Consider the following 10,267-nt stretch of genomic DNA (forward strand, 5'->3'; position numbering starts at 1 on the left):
CTTGTGAAATGTCTTTATTCTGGAAATGTAAAATAAAGGACAATTATAAATATGATGAAAATAAACTGACAAAGACTCTTTTTGGTCTTTATTCTTGCTCAGCTTTTTGTAGATCCTGGAAACCACAGACCACACACATAAAGGACTTAGTGGTGAGGAAAGAGTTGATCAAAATCCTGGTGAAAGTAGATTTTCTTGCAACAACAGTAAACGTAGAAATTGAATGAATAGAAAGGACTACTCTATTACTCATGAAATGTAATCTGAAAAACAGCGCCACCAGCTGGTGGCGTTTGGTTGAGTTGCCCAAAAAATTGCATATTGCAAATTTAGGGAAGTTATTAAGAAGCCTCCAAATAAATTATAATTTCCATTCTCAGAGCGTTAATAAAACCAGAGTAAAACTTTTTCAGAACCTCCCTGCAACCTGTTATAGGCTTTGGGTTTTCCATTTATATTTTAATGTTAGACGTTAGTGTCATCTCGTTAGTCAGTATGTGTTGCACCTTGTTCTGGCTTGTCCATCTTGTTAGTCAGAAGGTGTTTCACCTGTGCTGGCCCAGGTGATATTTAAGAGCGTCTGACCCAGTGCTCCAATTGTCTTGCGAGATGTGGAGGTGTCACGGCCGTCGTCAAAAGGAGACCAAGGTGCAGCATGGTAAGCGTACATTTTCTTTTATTTAGTAAAATGTCGCCAACAAAACAAGAAATAACAAAAATGACCGTGAAGCTTACAAGGGCTATAATACCCCTAACAAAGACAACTTCCCACAATGACAAAAGGGAAAAAGGCTGCCTAAGTATGATTCCCAATCAGAGACAACGATAGACAGCTGTCCCTGATTGAGAACCATACCCGGCCAAAACATAGAAACACAAAATCATAGAAGTAAAGAAGATAGAATGCCCACCCCAAATCACACCCTGACCAAACCAAAATAGAGACATAAAAATGCTCTCTAAGGTCAGGGCGTGACAGGAGGGTTAACGTCTTTAGCTGGCATTCCCTATTAGAAAAACAATCCCTGTCTGAGCTTCCTTGATCTAATTTTTCTCCACTTTTTAGTTTGCTTCCCATCTTTAAGTCTGGTGTGGGTTTTTCTTTTGTATGCCTCTTCTTGGGAAAATTCAGTAGGCACTCATGATGGGTGTCTTTTAGGTCCCAGTTGTTGTTGCTAGTCAACTTCGGGTGGACACCCCCATGAGTTTCTTTCAGAACCCCGCCTAAAACCTCATCTGTTTTGTTTTTATTTTTGTCAGTGACTGTTTGCTCCCCCTTCTGTTTGAGCTGCAGTTGTATTTATGTTTTTGCTGGGGAACGTAACAAAATGGGGGCTCATCTGCTACACTCAAGTTCTGCAGTGCCCAGATATTTGAGTGTTCAAAATACAATTTGGTGGTAGAATTTCTGTCACTGACATCCATCCTGATGGGTTAAATGCAGTGGAATAAAGTACTTAAGTAAAAATACTTTAAAGTACTAATGTAGTTTTTTGGGGTATCTGTACTTTACTTTGCTATTTATATTTATGGCAACTTTTACTTCACTACATTCCTAAAGAAAATCATGTACTTTTTAGTCCATACATTTTCCCTGACACCCAAAAGTACTTGTTACATTTTGACAGGAAAATTACCCAATTCACACAGTTATCAAGAGAACATCCCTGGTCATCCCTACTGCCTCTGCTCTGGCAGACTCACTAAACACAAATACTTTGTTTGTAAATTATGTCTGAGTGTTGGAGTGTGCCCCTGGCTATCTGTAGAAATATATATAAATGAATGGTGCCGTCTGGTTGGCTTAATATAAGGAAGGTGAAATGATTTATACTTTTACTTTTGAGCAATTACATGTACTTTTGAAACTTAAGTATATTTGAAACCAAATACTTTTAGACTTTTACTCAAGTAATATTTTACTGGGTGACTTTCACTTTTAGTTGAGTAATTTTCTATTAAGGTATCTTTACTTTTACTCAAGTATGAAAATTGAGTACTTTTTCCACCACTGGTTATACGATTGGTGGAATCCTTTTGATAGTTGCGTAAACACACAGGCTAATAAAAAAAATGAAAAGCCATGGACTTTAAGTTGGAAGCAGTTGTGGAAAATCCTACATGTATAAATGCAAATCTGCTCATCATTGCAATACATTATGACATCAAAGCGGAATCTGACGATCCAAAAGCAGTAGTCAAAGTGCTGATTGGTACTGCTTTGGTGGAGGAGGAAATCCTGATGAAGATTCTGCTGAAAAGGGTGCTACAAGTAGTGGGGTGAGTCTGTAGACATGCAACTGAGGGAGTTCAAACTAAAGGCAAAGTTGGAGCAACATAAATTAGAGCTTGAGCACAAGGAAAGGGAAAGAGAACGTGAGGAGTGATTGGAGTAACAGAAATTAGAGCACAGGGAAAGGGAAAGAGAACGTGAGGAGTGATTGGAGTAACAGAAATTAGAGCACAGGGAAAGGGAAAGAGAACGTGAGGAGTGATTGGAGTAACAGAAATTAGAGCACAGGGAAAGGGAAAGAGAACGTGAGGAGTGATTGGCGTAACAGAAATTAGAGCACAGGGAAAGGGAAAGAGAACGTGAGGAGTGATTGGCGTAACAGAAATTAGAGCACAGGGAAAGGGAAAGAGAACGTGAGGAGTGATTGGCGTAACAGAAATTAGAGCACAGGGAAAGGGAAAGAGAACGTGAGGAGTGATTGGCGTAACAGAAATTAGAGCACAGGGAAAGGGAAAGAGAACGTGAGGAGTGATTGGCGTAACAGAAATTAGAGCACAGGGAAAGACAAGATGAGCATGCAGCCCAACCAGAACAAGGACGTGAACATGCTGCCAAAAACCAAGAACATGCAGCCAAGATCAAGATCAAGAATGTGAGCATGCATTTCGATTAAGAGATACAGTAGATCTGGAAGCACTCTGAATCCATTCAGCACCCTCAACAGAGTTTGATCTTGGTCGGAACAGCCGGCTTGTAGCGCCTTCCAACGAAAAAGAGGTGGATGTTTATTTTACTCTGAGTTGATTGCCACATCCCTAAAATGGCCGTGAGAGATTTGGTCATTGCTCCTCCAAAGTGTTCTGGTGGGAAAAGCCCCGAAAGTGTACGCAGCTTTCTTTTGGCCAAAGTTCACATGACACCGTTAAAGCTGCCATCCTTCGGGCTTACGAGATGGTCCCAGAGGCATCCAGACAACAGTTCCGTGAATTTAAAAAGGCAGAATCACAGCCATGTTGAGTTTGCAAGGGAACAAGCATATGTTTTTGATCGGTGGTGTGGTTCTCAAGAGGCCAAGGACCTTGAAGATGTAAAGACACTCGTGCTTCTCGAGCAGTTCAAGAATTGCCTTCACGAAAGGGTCGCTACCTACATTCGTGAGCACAAGGATCTCACTCTTGAGAAAGCTGGAGTTCTCGCAAATAAGTTTGTGTTGACAAATAAATACCTTAACAAACAAAGCACCCAGTAGTTATCCCTAAGCAAAATGCAACCCAGAGAAGTTACATCCTACTGCAAGGTTTCAGTTATTTTCTACAGAGCCAAAAGATACATTTTCATATCTGCCAGTTTGTCATTACTGCCGTGAGAAGGAACACATTGTCTCTGTGTCCTAAGTTGAAACAGAAAAATGAGAGAGAGAAAAAACTGTTTCTGCTTGTGGGAACATTCCAGCCAATTAAGTCTATATTTGGGACTGGTGTATCTCCTAAACAAGATTTTGGATCAGGTGTGTATGGAACGATCATTTTAGATACACTGGACCAATCATTTTGCCCAGAAGTGGTGTCTGAAACCCTTTGTGAAGATACTGTGAGACACTGGGGCAGCCCTTCATTATGGAGGGTGTTTTGGCTTTGTCTGACAATTCAGCAGCTGGTTACAGTGTGTTAGTACAAGGCGTTGAAATTGGTTGCATGGAAGTTCCTTTGTATAATGTGGAACTTGAGTCTGATATTATTTCTGGTTTCTTTATCGTTGGACTGAGGCCTAGCCTACCGGTGAAGGGGGTCTTTTTCATTTTGGGAATCGATTTTGCTGGAGGGAAGATCGTGCCAAATCCTGTCGTTTGTATGGAACCCAGAGTAGAGGAACCTGATGGGTTATCAGAAAAATAACCTAGAGTGTTCCCAGCATGTGCCGTTACACATGCTATGTCTAAGCAAGTCTAGTGTTGATGAGGATGTCAGCGAGCCCACCATGGTCTACCCGTCTGAGACGTTTATGGGTGACCCTGATTTCAGTAAACCTCCTCAGTTGACCTCTCCTTTGAAACACCCAAATGTGAGCAAGTTTATAGGACCACTTGAAGAGGTTCCCCTCGCCCCTTTTTTTGCTGAGATACGTCCAGGAGTTTGAAGTTTGTGTGGGTGACTTTGACAGAGATGGTGTTCTGATGAGGAAATGGTGTTCTGATGCCACTTCTGGGAAAGACGATTGGCCCAGTTTACCTCAAATTGTCATTCCAGTTACGATAGTCACAACAGAACCACAGTAATAATAAAGAAAACCCCTCTGGAATGAGTTGGTGTGTCTAAACTTTTGACTGGTACTGTATGTAAATGTAATATTTCAGTTTAATTTGATAAATTAGCAAAAAATTCAAAAAACCTGTTTTTGCTTTGTCATTATGGGTTATTGTGTGTAGATTGGCATGGCATGAGAAAGTCTTAATAGAAACGTGGAGGCAATTATTTTAAGTAAGACTTCCTCATGCCATTAACCAGCATTTCTCTCCTGTTCTATTGGTTTTCATATCAACTTTCTTTCGTTGTACAGAAGCCAAAGGCACAATCCTAGTCAGCCAACCCATCATAGTTGTTGCTATTATATTCCCCCTATTGCTACATTTCTAACGGTGATTGTTCTCTGTCACGTATGGAACCGCTTGCATTAGGTGTGTACTTTAGAACTATGTCTTCCGCGAATTGCATTTGGGCAAATGTTTGAAAATGACGTTTTATTAGCTGCTTCATTACAGGAATATTGCATGTTCAATATAGCCTTTTGACTGTAAGACGATACGCTTGCCATTGTTGCATGTTTCCATTAAGCTCTTAATGAAAAATGTCCGGTCCTTGTACAGTGGGGCAAAAAAGTATTTAGTCAGCCACCAATTGTGAAAGTTCTCCCACTTAAAAAGATGAGAGGCCTGTAATTTTCATCATATGTACACTTCAACTATGACAGACAAAATGAGAAAAAAAAATCCAGAAAATCACATTGTAGGATTTTTAATGAATTTATTTGCAAATTATGGTGGAAAATAAGTATTTGGTCAATAACAAAAGTTTATCTCAATACTTTGTTATATACCCTTTGTTGGCAATGACAGGTCAAACGTTTTCTGTAAGTCTTCACTAGGTTTTCACACACTGTTGCTGGTATTTTGGCCCATTCCTCCATGTAGATCTCCTCTAGAGCAGTGATGTTTTGGGGCTGTTGCTGGGCAACACGGACTTTCAACTCCCTCCAAAGATTTTCTATGGGGTTGAGATCTGGAGACTGGCTAGGCCACTCCAGGACCTTGAAATGCTTCTTACGAAGCCACTCCTTCGTTGCCCGGGCGGTGTGTTTGGGATCATTGTCATGCTGAAAGACCCAGCCACGTTTCATCTTCAATGCCCTTGCTGATGGAAGGAGGTTTTCACTCAAAATCTCACGATACATGGCCCCGTTCATTCTTTCCTTTACACGGATCAGTCGTCCTGGTCCCTTTGCAGAAAAACAGCCCCAAAGCATGATGTTTCCACCCCCATGCTTCACAGTAGGTATGGTGTTCTTTGGATGCCACCCAGCATTCTTTGTCCTCCAAACACGACGAGTTGAGTTTTTACCAAAAAGTTATATTTTGGTTTCATCTGACCATATGACATTCTCCCAATCTTCTTCTGGATCATCCAAATGCTCTCTAGCAAACTTCAGACGGGCCTGGACATGTACTGGCTTAAGCAGGGGGACACGTCTGGCACTGCAGGATTTGAGTCCCTGGCGGCGTAGTGTGTTACTGATGGTAGGCTTTGTTACTTTGGTCCCAGCTCTCTGCAGGTCATTCACTAGGTCCCCCCGTGTGGTTCTGGGATTTTTGCTCACCGTTCTTGTGATCATTTTGACCCCACGGGGTGAGATCTTGCGTGGAGCCCCAGATCGAGGGAGATTATCAGTGGTCTTGTATGTCTTCCATTTCCTAATAATTGCTCCCACAGTTGATTTCTTCAAACCAAGCTGCTTACCTATTGCAGATTCAGTCTTCCCAGCCTGGTGCAGGCCTACAATTGTTTCTGGTGTCCTTTGACAGCTCTTTGGTCTTGGCCATAGTGGAGTTTGGAGTGTGACTGTTTGAGGTTGTAGACAGGTGTCTTTTATACTGATAACAAGTTCAAACAGGTGCCATTAATACAGGTAACGAGTGGAGGACAGAGGAGCCTCTTAAAGAAGTTGTTACAGGTCTGTGAGAGCCAGAAATCCTGCTTATTTGTAGGTGACCAAATACTTATTTTCCACCATAATTTGCAAATAAATTCATTAAAAATCCTACAATGTGATTTTCTGGATTTTTTTTTCTCATTTTGTCTGTCATAGTTGAAGTTACCTATGATGAAAATTACAGGCCTCTCTCATCTTTTTAAGTGGGAGAACTTGCACAATTGGTGGCTGACTAAATACTTTTTTGCCCCACTGTATGTATGCATAGTATCAGAGAGGAAGAGGCGAAGCAAGAGGTTTCACTCGCCAAAATATGTCCAATATAAGTCCAATGCGTTTCTATGGGCTTATTTTGGGCATAAACTTGTTGCCTGTCTTCCCATATTGGGACGACTCCAATTGTTAGGGTGGAAACATATGCATCTCATCATTATATACAGATCTCTGATAGTATATTCTGTTGGTCACATCAATTTACTTTTTAGAAACAATGTAACTGTTTGTTGACCGGTTTATTAGGGTCAGTTAGTCAGCAGCAAAATTGACCGAAATTTGCATCCCTCACTTCTACACAATCTAATATGACCCATGACCCTTCAAGCCAGCTCTATTTAGAACAAAAAGTAAGCAAAAATGTCCAGTCATCAAGCTAAGTAAGAGATCATTATTAAATATGTGAGAAGACAGAACTAGATCAGTGATAATTCAACACTCAATATTGAGTTGCAACTTTAACCAATAGCCTAACAAATGAAAAAATCTTACAAATAAAGTACAAATAGTTTTGACTGTCTTCATTAAGACGTCCTCTATATAAAATTTCAGCCAGACTGCCAAGCCAGCCCGAGCCGACTGCACGCCCGACCCCCACCATTTTAGTCAATACCTCAACTCTCTCCCCATCACAACTTCCTTCCCATCTTTTTTTATGTCTCAAGGGAAAGGTTTGGAAAACAAAAATGTAATAAAAACACATACACATGAACACACAAACAGTACACAATCCATATACAGTGCATTTGGAAAGTATTCAGAACCTTTGACTTTTTCCAAATTTTGTTACATTACAGCCTTATTCTAAAATTGATTAAAATCCTCAATCTACACATAATGACAAAGCAAAAACTTGTTTTCTAAAAAATGTAGCTAAATTAAAAATATGTATATTATATTCACATACCCTTTCCTCAGTACTTTGTTGAAGAACCTTTGGCAGCAATTACTGCCTTGAGTCTTCTTGGGTATGATGCTACAAGCTTGGCACACCTGTATTTGGGGAGTTTCGTCCCATTCGTCTCTGAAGATCCTCTCAGGCTCTGTCAGGTTGGATGGGGAGCGTTGCTGCACAGCTATTTTCAGGTCTTTCCAAAGATGTTCAATCAGGTTCAAATCCGGCCTCTGGCTGGGCCACTCAAGGACATTCAGAGACTTGTCCTGAAGCCACTCCTGTGTTGTCTTGGCTGTGTGCTTAGGGTCGTTGTCCTGTTGTAAGGTGAACCTTCGCCCCAGTCTGACGTCCTGAGCGCTCTGGAACAATAGGTCTACACGATCTTCATAACGCATTTCCTATAGAGATTTTTATTATTTTTTTGTATCGATGACGGTATTTGATTGGGGAATGGGGATACATTTTTATGATGGAAAATTATAATACACACACACACACAAACACTGTTTGTACTCATGTTAGAGTCAATTCTTTACTTGTATGTATTATTTGAAATAAAATATTTGTGTCTAGTTATAATGTATGAATTTTCTTTAACTGGTAAAAGGTTTGTAGTTTGTATGTTTCAGTAATTATTAACATGGTTAAATAGTCGTAAATCTCTTCTTGATTTAGCTTTTGGTATATTGGGCTTTTTTTAACATATTCTGTATTTCCACTGAAGAAAGCAATAATTCATCAACACACTACTGTAAATAAATGGATACTACCTGTTATAAAACAGAAATTGCTCTCCGTAAATAAATGGTGATAAATATCATTCGGCTCGGGGTTTCACAGCCCTATAATAATGATACTAACACACCCTGATCTGTTACACGTGTCTTTGTGCTTGTCTCCACCCCCCTCCAGGTGTCGCCCATCTTCCCCATTATCCCCAGTGTATTTATGCCTGTGTTCTCTGTTTGTCTGTTGCCAGTTCGTTTTGTTTCGTCAAGCCAGCATTTTTCCCATGCTCCTGTCTTTCTCTAGTTCCTGTTTCTTAGTTTTCCCGGTTTTGACCATTTTGCATGCCCTGACCCTGCCCGCCGTTCTGTACCTTGTCACACCACCCTGGATTACTGACCTCTGCCTGTCCTGACCCTGAGCCTGCCTGCCGTTCTGTACCTTTTGGACTCTGCTCTGGATTACTGACCTCTGCCTGCCCTTGACCTGTCGTTTGCCTGCCCCCCCTGTTTTTGTAATAAACTTTTGTTACTTCGAAACTGTCTGCATCTGGGTCTTCTCCTGAGCCATGACAGATACAAGTTATATTACTTAAAAAGGGTTTACTTACACCCTATGGGTATAATATGTTGGGAATAGTGGCATTGGAGAGTCTGATATTAATTAAATACCCTAAGCTATATTAAATGTCAGCAGCAATTTCCAGTGAGAAATGCTCAGTTTGAAGACATTCGGCTATGAGTTTCACAACCCTAGAATAATGATACAAGTTATATCATCTTAAAAAGGGTTTATTTACAACCTCTGGAGAATAACATGTTGGGCAAAGTGATATAGGAGAGTCTGACATATAACCCCTAACTTGAGTTCAGTCTTCGCAAATGAGAACCAAGAGGGGCCTAGCTTCGTCCTTCATGAATGGGAAAGGCCTCGATTGTAGGCCATAGAAAATCTGACATCCATCTCATTAGATCAGAACAGGATCGATCAACAGTGATTCATATTACTGGTTTGCATCCTAAAATAGGATAGTTGTGTTTTGCTGCATAACACACTTACATTATTTGTCTACCCATAGGATTTGGATCATTATCAGGTTATTAGATATATAAGCTTCAGTAACAAAATAAAACCATGGTTGTAATAACACTTTAAACAGGTTGCTTGTAAATGTGTGATGTGTTTGTTTTGGGTCCACACTGGTAAGTTAACTTATGTAAATTAGACAGTCACATCTTCTGAAACACTGGTCAGGGAATAACACTTTCCATTCAGCTTCAGGCAACTTTGATGTAAGGCTTGATCCCACCTGTAGTGACTACTTCTATCCGTCACGCCCATTGTTGCTTATTGATTGTTCACTAGATATATCAATGTAGTTACACCCAACACAATGTTGACAAACAGAATGCTTCCCACCACTAGATCACATAACTAGACGTGAGCTGGACGGGATCCCAACGCTGCCACCAATGTAGCGGAAGAAAGTGAAAGCTGCAACAGGGACTCTAACCAGGGCTCATACGTGGACTCTAATGGCCGTTGTCATGAAAGCCTAGTACGCCTCTGGGCAGAGACAGTAGGTCTACAATGCTGGCATATGTTACAATAGCCTACGTATATAACATGATTGACCCGACCGTAATAATCATCGTGAAACGGCCTTGGAAGTGCCATTAGTGCAAGCCAACGTAATTCTTTATTTTACATTAACATGTTTAACTGCATTGATATGGCTTAATTGATTATAGTCCAGACTCGTTATAGTGGCAAATACCATGCAGTTGCAGTTTCCCATCATTAAAATGTATCCCCATTCCCCAATCAAATACCTTCATCGATTCCACACAAAAAAACAAATACAGCTTTTTACTCCAATCTGGCAACCCTCATAAAATCCAACGTAGACCCAGTATCCCAAAGTATTAAGCGAAAAC

This window comes from Salvelinus namaycush, chromosome 8 (assembly GCF_016432855.1).
Source record: "Salvelinus namaycush isolate Seneca chromosome 8, SaNama_1.0, whole genome shotgun sequence".
NCBI lineage: Eukaryota > Metazoa > Chordata > Actinopteri > Salmoniformes > Salmonidae > Salvelinus > Salvelinus namaycush.